The sequence below is a fragment of the Manduca sexta genome, unplaced genomic scaffold (assembly GCF_014839805.1).
Source record: "Manduca sexta isolate Smith_Timp_Sample1 unplaced genomic scaffold, JHU_Msex_v1.0 HiC_scaffold_733, whole genome shotgun sequence".
Taxonomy (NCBI): Eukaryota; Metazoa; Arthropoda; class Insecta; order Lepidoptera; family Sphingidae; genus Manduca; species Manduca sexta.
Genome location: NW_023595554.1, coordinates 1 through 8767, shown reverse-complemented (window position 1 = coordinate 8767; position 8767 = coordinate 1). Strand labels below are relative to the sequence as shown.

At 38.4% G+C, this 8767-nt stretch overlaps 1 pseudogene; it reads left to right on the top strand.

Moving 5' to 3' along the window:
- Positions 1–5: 5 nt before the first annotated feature.
- Positions 6–8760, top strand: LOC119193579 (annotated as a pseudogene).
- Positions 8761–8767: the final 7 nt, after the last annotated feature.

Sequence of the window (8767 nt, the reverse complement as noted above, 5' to 3'; positions counted from 1 at the left end):
CCCTCTTCACGATAACAAGTCTCTCGTACGAGGAGCAGATAGCTGAGATCCAGAAGCGGCAGGAGATGTCGTCATATCGCAACGCGCTGTACAAGTGCACGGTGTGCTACCGAGGTTTCCAGATCAAGGATCGATATGACGCTCATATTATAAGGCATAGTGAGGTGAGTTGTTGGTTTAGGTAGTGTTTTTTCGTGGCGCAAGAGGGGGGAGGGGGGGATTTTTCCAAATTGTACTAAAGAAGAGGCAAGAAAATAGTGTTGCTTGAAGGGGGGGTTTCAAACTACTATAGAACAGGCGAGAAACTAGTGTTGATTTTTTCGATACCAGTGTATTGTTAATAGTACAAATATTACGTGAGCAGAATTTTCGTATTTTTGATCAGTTAAAGGTTATTTCAGAAAGTTACTTTTCTGTAAACAAATGTCTACAGGATGGTTCTACCGCTTTCGTGTTCTCACTTACCAACTGGATGCTAGTGGTATCTTAAAAGAAAGATTTATTATTGTGACAATAAAAGTATAACATGTCCAATAAAAGAAGAAAAACAAAACATATAAAAAAATACACAATTATACCTATTGTGCCAACAATGTGCACCCTCATTCATATCTTTGCTACAATACCAACCTGACTGATATTGTACATTGTTTTGTTGTTAAAAAGTGAAATATATTATATCGAGAATATATGCAGTTCTTGATAAAATGGGTTTTATATGCATACTTAATAAATAAAATTATTTTGTATGGTACCAGCTTTTACTGTAGACAAATATGTCTACAGAAATTTGAAATATTCCGTACTATAAGAACGATATTTTTTCATTCCCTTCGCTGTGGAGGTTAGTGGTATCTGGTGTGCGGAGGCTAGGGAGTTTGTTCGGGATTTAGGCCAATGCCTGCGTAGAAACGGCGAAGATTTCCGCGCTTAAACATATCTGGTGGAACAATTATCTCTTGCCATTCAACGCGGCAACGTTTCTATTATTATAGTCATCTTAGCACCTGGTATGATTCGGGGCGGTCTTTCCGATTAGAGATTTATAATTTTGTAGAAATTACTTTTAGATATGATAAATAATGTAAAGACACTTTATTTGTATATTAAGATTTAAGAATTATAATATGTCTACAGAATACTCCTTAATTTCAAATTTTTCATTTGTAATTTTTTTTATTGCTTTAAATGACGTGCAAGAATATGTCTACAGAATAATTCTCTTAATTTCAAGTTTTTCATTTACATTTTTTTTTTAATGCTTTCAATGACAAGACGAGCTTACCGTTCGCCTGACGCTAAGCGATACGACCGATAAACAGTAGAAACACCAACACCTTGAATTACAAAGTGTTTGGTATTCCACTGCGCTCGCCATCCTGAGACATGAGATGTTAAGTACTGCCAGACTTTAAGACACTAAGCTCATTCTGCACAGATACGACCACTAATAGCTAAAATAAAAAAAATTAAGGTGGATATTGTAACTTTGACTTTTCAGACGACCAACACCTCAGTCCCCCCCGTGATGAAGGCTGCAAAATCTTCGAAAAGTCGACAAAAAATTGAATAAAAATAAAAACCGCGATAATATTCGACAAATAGTTTTATTGTATGTCTTATTAATTTTGTAGCAATGCGGTGCGTACGAGTGTTTCATATGCAAGACTAGATTGAAAACTGGCCGCGCTCTGCGGAAGCACCTCACCGCTCAACACACGGAGAAGTTCAGCTGTAAAGGGTGTCCGTTTGTCACTAGAAACCGGTGAGTATACAGGGGGGGGTGATGCCGAAAGGCGATATCAATAATATTTTTTAGAAGCTATCTACTTAAAATTTACAATAAATATAAAAAAAAGATATGTTTGTACTATATGTTATCATAACTTTGGTAGTTTCATTGTTATAATGTGGATATTATGTCATTAATTTCAAAAATGCCACTAAAATTGTTGATTCCGTGCTCCTCCTAAGGTACACGTCATTTCAATTAATAACACTATTCAGTGGATAATTTAATATGAAATATTTTGGTGTTATTAAAATGGTTTGTTAAGCAATTTTTTTTATTACTACTCTATATATAGCCTACAGCCTTCCTCGACAAATGGACTATCCAACACTAAAAGGTTATTTCAATTCGAACCAGTAGTTCCCGAGATTAGCGCGTTCAAATAAACTCTTCAGCTTTATATAATAGTACTAGTTGACCCGACAGACGTTGTCCTGTCTTAACTATGTATGCACGCGCGCATTCTGTCGATCGCTGACAGTTATTTCAAACCACTGACAGTTATGTAAAATTAATATTGTCGTTAAGTTTTCTTAAATTTTCTATTTATCCGCGCATTTCTTCGATTTTTTTCTTTCATAAGAACCTTCTTCTGACAATAACAAACACAACAAAAATAATAGTGAAATCGGTTCACGCGTGATGGCGTGACCAAGGGAAATAGGGATTCATTTTTATATATAATAGTATAGATTATATATTTTCAGGGTGTCGCTAGAGAGCATGAGAAATGGCACGCGGGAACCAAATACCAGTGTCCGCATTGTTCAAGCGAGTTTGAGTGAGTATACCACAAGCATTGTACAGTTTTATACCATGTTTTTTCTTTTTTTGGGGCTCGACAAAGTGACTTTACAGCCTTTTTTCTGTTTTTTTTTGGCTCGATAAGGTGGCAACAGTTTTTTTTGTTTTTTTTATTGTGGTTCAAAAAAGTGACTACAGTTTTTTTGTGGCTCTATAAAGTGTCTAGTTTTTTTTTGTAGGTCGACAAAGTGACTACAGTTTTGTTAATATTTTTTGTGGTTCGCCGTCGGGGCTTCATTGCACCTGATCATATAGCATGTTAAACAGGGTCATTTTGACATATATATTTTTTTTAATTGAGTGAAAAAAAAACGTAATGATATCCAAAGCCTTCGGAATGGTTTTAAATTTTTTTTAAGAAATTCCTCACATTGTTTTTTACCAAAGGAAGCAGTTTTAGAAATAAAAACTATCCGTGTAAATTGAATGGAATCCAAAAAGTGTTCTCTCCGGCGGGGAATCCCCGGTCTCCCGTGTGACAGGCGGGGATACTGACCACTATACTACCGAAGACTTGTAAACCATAGATGAAATTACGGGCATGTTACTTTAGTAGAATGGATCCATTTAAATAATATATTATTATTCATTGATATAAAAGATTTCGCACCTGTGCAAACCTTAATTTTATTTGGTCTAAAAAACATACAGGGTCATTTTGACATTGCGTTAATAAATGAAACCACATACTCGTCTTGATCTCTGCTATAGAACACAACAGTGGCTACAAGCAGCAGTGTGTAGTCACTGTTGTGTTCCGGTTAGGACATTGTAGCCAGTGTAACTACTGGACATAATAATTAACATCTCATGTCTCAGGATGGCGAGCGCAGTGGAATACCAAACACTTTGTAATTCAAGGTGTTGGTGTTTCTACTGTTTATCGGTCGTATCGAAAGAAAGAGAAAAAAATAAATTTAACGTGTTTAAGTGAATTACAGTTTTGGAGTTGTTAGCCTACTTCTGACTAGGGATTTTTTTTTTGCTGTTTGAATGACGAGATGAGCTTGCTGTTCGCCTGATGGTAGGCGATACGACCGATAAACAGTAGAAACACCAACACCTTGAATTACAAAGTATCGTTTGGCATTCCACTGCGCTCGCCTGAGACATGAGATGTTAAGTCTCATTATGTCCAGTAGTTACACTGCCTAAATAGATTACACATTTTTAGATTATTTCATCGTATTCATACGTACTTCCAATAATGTTTTTTTCCAGTAAATTAACAACATACATGGGCCATATACGGATAAAACACGTCTCTGATTTTGTATGCGAACTTTGCGGGTATACCTTTGTAAGTAAAAAAGGTATTGAAGTACATAAGAAGAAAAAACACAGGCTCTCTGAAAAGTCGGTGAGTGTTATTCATTATGTTTTTTTTATGCATTTTTACAGGGTCTTTTTATTTATTTATATGGAGTTATATTATTATAAAAACTCAAATAACCTAATAACTCAAGGTTATTTGAGTTTTTTTTTATAACTTTTATAAAATATGTACGCTGTATAAATTGTAAAACAGAGGAAATCATTATCTGGTCCAAAATCTACAAGTTATAAACCATTGAAATTAGGTAGTAGAGGTGAGTGTCAAAAAACAAAAGACTCCAAAATTGGTAACCAGTAAAAAAGTAATATTAAATTAATTTTGGTTTTAGTGGTTTTGAATGCGGTAATTTTTGTTAAAAAATTATACAATTTTTTAGAATAATTGCAATTAAAAATAAAACAAAGTCAAGCTATTTTACAAAAAGTAGTATTATACAAAAATAACTTGTTAATAATACGGTAGTTTCCTATTTTGATTTAGTTTATTGTTTTGTGTGTAACAGAAAATAATATGAAAAAGAAATTCTTCTGTTAAATCAGCATCAAAATTGGTTGAAAAATAAAACAGTTATTTATATTTGAAATATTGTTGTGAGCAAAAGTGTGGGCGTGGTGGAGATATCGCGCCGTCCTTTTCCCACTCACGCAGCGTCATGGCCGGTGGCACTGTGTGACGTCACAATACACTATTACTGTAATTTGACAGCTTCCCTTTCCACCAAATTTCAAAGCTTTATAACTTATTTATTATTGCGTGGATTTTGAAAATTCTTTTTCCAATAGATTTTGGATGAAATATATTTTTAATAAATGTGTTTAAAAATAGTCGTATTACTGATTATAGAAATCAATTTTAATATAACCTTACCTGGAGTTATACAGGGTGTTATATTAAGCGGCGATAGCCTAGTTGGGTGTGGAACGGACTGCCAAGACGAATGTCCGCAGGTTCAAATCCCAAGGGCACACACCTCTGACTTTTCTAAAATCATGTGTGTATTCTTTGTGAATTTATCGTTCGCTTTAACGGTGAAGGAAAACATCGTGAGGAAACCTGCACATCTGAGAAGTTCTCGATAGGAATTTCGAAGGTGTGTGAAGTCTGCCCGCACTACAGCGTGGTGGACTAAGGCCTAATCCCTCTCAGTAGTAGAGGAGGCCCGTGCGTAGCAGTGGGACAGTATATAATACAAGGCTGATATTATTATATATTTTAAAATGATCCGTGAATTAATTTCTGACCCCTCAGGTGCCAGTGGAAGGTCCGTATTGCGAAGTGTGTGACGTCAGATTCGTCTCCGAAGATGCTCACGCGAGGCATCTCAAACTCTCGTCCAGACACAGCAGCGATAATGACCCGTAAGTGAATAACACTAAGGTTCAAAATCGATTAACGATCCCGACAAATATCTTCGGATTTATGAAAGGACCATGTGTCAAATTTCATCCAAATCCGTTCAGCCGTCTATACTATTATATAAAGCTGAAGAGTTTGTTTGTTTGAACGCGTTAATCACAGGAACTCCTGAAAAAATGTATTTTTCGCAAATAAAAAGCAACATTACTCCCTAAGTGTTATTGGCTACTTGTATACTGCAAAAACTTGCTAACGCGGGCACCGCCGCGAGCAAAAACTAGTTTTATTATCTCGTATTTCAGTTTACTTAATTTTTTTTACAGACATTGCATTTATAATATAAGTAAAAAAAATAATTATAAATTGTTTCAGCAACCGCATAAGGAACGACTCTCAAAGCATGAACACCGAGAAGAACGGCAGAATAATAAGGAAGATCGAGCGGCGGCCGGTGATACACCCGCGGGACCCCGCCGACAGGGGCAGGAACCCGGAGCCGGCGGGACCTGTGACGTGTGAACAGGTTCGTTCCAGGGCGGGGCGGATTTTATTTACCCTTCTCATACTTTCAGGACAAACACTCATATACACTCACTCACACTCATACATAGTCACACACTTAAACACACTCAGATATACTCACACACTCAAACACATTCAGACATACTCATACACACTCAGACATACTCACACACGCTCAAACACGCTCAGATATACTCACACACTCAAACACACACAGACATACTCACACACGCTCAAACACACTCAGACATACTCACACACACTCAGACTTACTCACACACGCTCAAACACACTCACACTCAGATATACTCACACGCACTCAAACACACTCAGACATACTCATACACACTCAAACACACTCAGATATACTCACACACACTTATGTCTTTTACCTCCAAAGGGTTAGGCAGAAGTGCAATCAGTGCAACTTTTCATCATCTGTGTTCCGTTCGGGGCACAAATTAGACTCCGTGGTGATACTGAGTAGAAAAACCTAATAATACTTTGCCCGACCCGGGTATCGAACCCGAGACCTCATCACTGCAGTCGTCTTAATACAACTAAGCCACCGAGACAGTCATGACCCGTTTTAGATTATTTATTTAATCAAAATTCTCTATTGTCACCTCCAGTGCGGCATGCAGCTCCGAGACCTGAGACTGTACGCGCAGCACTTCAGGCGAGCGCACCCGGACAAGAACCGAACCAAGTACCCAGCGATGAAGACGCCCTGTATGTGCGAGCAGTGCGGCAAGATATTCCAAGTGAGTATATTTTAATCACCCTGTAGAGTATACTAATATTATGCACTTCGCCTACATAACGTACAAACATACAGACAGATAAAAAATCTAATAACTTGTTTTGGCTTCTGTTGCTCTAATAAATGGTATTTTGTTACGAAGTAAGGTTGAATCATAGGAATGGATGTAGTAGTTTTATGTTTGTCATTAACCGATGAAACCTTTAACAAAAGCTAGTAAATGATAGTCCCAGCGCTGTGTGTACTGTCCCACTGCTGGGCACGGAGTACTGATAGGGTTTAGTTAGTCCACCACGCTGGCCTAGCCAGATTCACGATTGCAAATTTCTTTTTTAAGATAATAGCTTGTTACTTGTCAGTGAAGTACACTTCACTATTTGGAATAATACACCCTGTATTACTTGGAAAAGTAAATCTTTATACCAGGAAAGGTACATGATGATACTTAAAAAAGGACATGTCATTTGGAAAAGTACACCGTGAAATTTCGTAGAGTACACAGCGGGACCTAGTATAAATATAAAAAAACTAATAAATACAAATTGTTGACAGAGCATGGCCCTCCTCAAGGACCACATGTGGGTGCACACCGGCGAGAAGCGGTTCAAATGCGATCGATGCACGAAGAGCTTCACGCAGAAGACGAACCTGGTGTTCCACATGCGCGTGCACTCCGCCACCAGACCCACGTACGAGTGTCCGCTCTGCGGGAAGCACTTCGCCTTCTACAACAACCGGCGCAGGCACATGTTTGTGAGTATTATAATATCAGCCCTGGATTATACTGTCCTACTGCTGGGCCTCCTCTATTGAGGGGGATTAGGCCTTAGTCCACCACGCTGTAGTGCGGGCAGACTTCACACACCTTCGAAATTCCTATAGAGAACTTCTCAGATGTGCAGGTTTCCTCACGATGTTGTCCTTCACCGTTAAAGCGAACGATAAATTCACAAAGAATACACACATGATTTAAAAATCAGAGGTGGTTTCATTTAGTAACGCAATGACAAAATGACTCTGTATAAAAAACTGCTATAAAATTTGAAAAGTATTCATCGCCGGAATCCGATGGATGAGGGCGGCCCAGAACCGGTCCCTGTGGTGCTCAATGGAGGAGGCCTATGTCCAGCAGTGGACGACTCCCAGCTGAAATGAGATTCTTATTTTTATTGAGACCGTTTATCAGTAACTTCTGTTATATTAGGGATTTTGTGCGTAACTCGAGCGCGTCAGAAAATTATATGCGGAGAAACTTTGTACCCTGTAATGTACCCCTACCATATATATCCTCTATATAGGGGCGTGCGTAAGGCAGCCCATCAGATAATAGTAAAAAAAATCAATCCTCAGAAAAATTGAGCGCGTCAGATTAAGGCAAGGTATTTTAAGGCGACGTATTTACAACTTTGTATCTCACCCATTTCCTCATGCCACGCTCAAATCGTCAGATTACTGAAATATACACTGTTCTGCACATACTTAACTTACCTTGCCTTAATCTGACGCGCTCGAATAACTTTTTTATCCCTTTACGACCACCTAATTACTCGTCAGATTAATATCTCTCGGTTAACAGAAAGACATAGCGCGTATACACTATGAATGTCTGACGCGCTCGAGTATTTCCATACGACTGATTTTTTACATTTTGAAAATTTATACACGCTCACTAAAATGGCAAACTTAACATAAGCTTTTTCGTTAGGACCTAATCTATCTTCTCAATTCAATAGGTCCCCAGGACGATTTAGTAGCTGCAAATTTAGCATCTTGGCTTCCCTACTATTAGTTGTGCTGATATATTTTTACTAATGGTAGGTCTCTCGCATATTGTGAGAGTCCGCCTGTAGGTACCACCGCAATGTCTTTTTCTGTCAAGCAGTGTGTAGTCACTGTTGTGTTCCGATTTGAAGGGCATTGTAGCCAGTGTAACTACGGGACATAATGAGACTTAACATCTCATGTCTCAGGATGGCGAGCGCAGTGGAATACCAAACCATACGTAATTCAAGGTGTTGTTGTTTCTACTGTTTATCGGCCGTATCGCTTACCATCAGGCGAACGGCAAGCTCGGCTCGTCAATCATAGCAATAAAACGAATTTCGTCCCCAGATCCACACGGGACTCAAGCCGTTCAAGTGCGACACGTGCGGGAAGTGCTTCACGACGGCGGCGGGCGAGCAGCGCGCCCACG